Here is a 716-nt window from a genome sequence, read left to right as displayed (position 1 = left end):
CATTGTTTTTTTGATGCGTTTAATTCTTTCATAGAGTCTGTTTAGTACGTGTGTTTGGAGGTACATGGCTAAGTAGTTAGGTTGTAGGTTCAATATTTTAAATTCTACACCTTTTCACATCAACTGGATGTATCAAAAATACTTCTATGACATTTCTTTGGAATAAGTCATTGCCAGTACCCGCCTGACTGGCCTTCGTCCCGGTGGCACATAAAAGCACCCACTACACTCTTGGAGTGGTTGGCGTTAGGAAGGGCATCCAGCTGTAGAAACTCTGCCAAATCAGATTGGAGCCTGGTGCAGCCATCTGGCTCGCCAGTCCTCAGTCAACTGAACTCATGACTTTATGATGGGAACTGAATACCGTAACCACGGAGACCTGTGCTCGTCACTGTCAGATAAGTCAGTGTAGAATCAGCGACACCAAATATGTGGTACCAAAATGGCCAAGCTGGAACGTCTCGTGCCTAGCTTTCTTATGTGAGTAGAAGTGTATGTCTAGCTTTTTTTTTGTTTTAAATAGCACACTACATTAACACAAGTAGAGATTGAACTCAGCATCTTAAGCGTTACCACTATAGGGTATCCCACAAATACATAAATTTGAATTTCGAAACAAGGAAGATTCATAGAATCATCATCATCATCATCCTCATTGTTTAACGTCTGCTTTCCATGCTGGCATGGGTTGGACGGTTTGACTGAGAACTGACAAG

The 716-nt window shown here is 41.9% G+C and overlaps 1 protein-coding gene across 1 annotated transcript in view; it reads left to right on the top strand.

The window, feature by feature from the left end:
• Positions 1-716, top strand: part of LOC106879996 (uncharacterized) — a 34,346-nt gene that overhangs the window by 981 nt on the left and 32,649 nt on the right. The gene's annotated exons all lie outside the window — the stretch shown is intronic.

This window comes from Octopus bimaculoides, chromosome 9, assembly GCF_001194135.2.
Source record: "Octopus bimaculoides isolate UCB-OBI-ISO-001 chromosome 9, ASM119413v2, whole genome shotgun sequence".
NCBI lineage: Eukaryota > Metazoa > Mollusca > Cephalopoda > Octopoda > Octopodidae > Octopus > Octopus bimaculoides.
The sequence above is the reverse complement of the archived record's forward strand: the minus strand, read 5'-3'. Positions and strand labels throughout refer to the sequence as shown.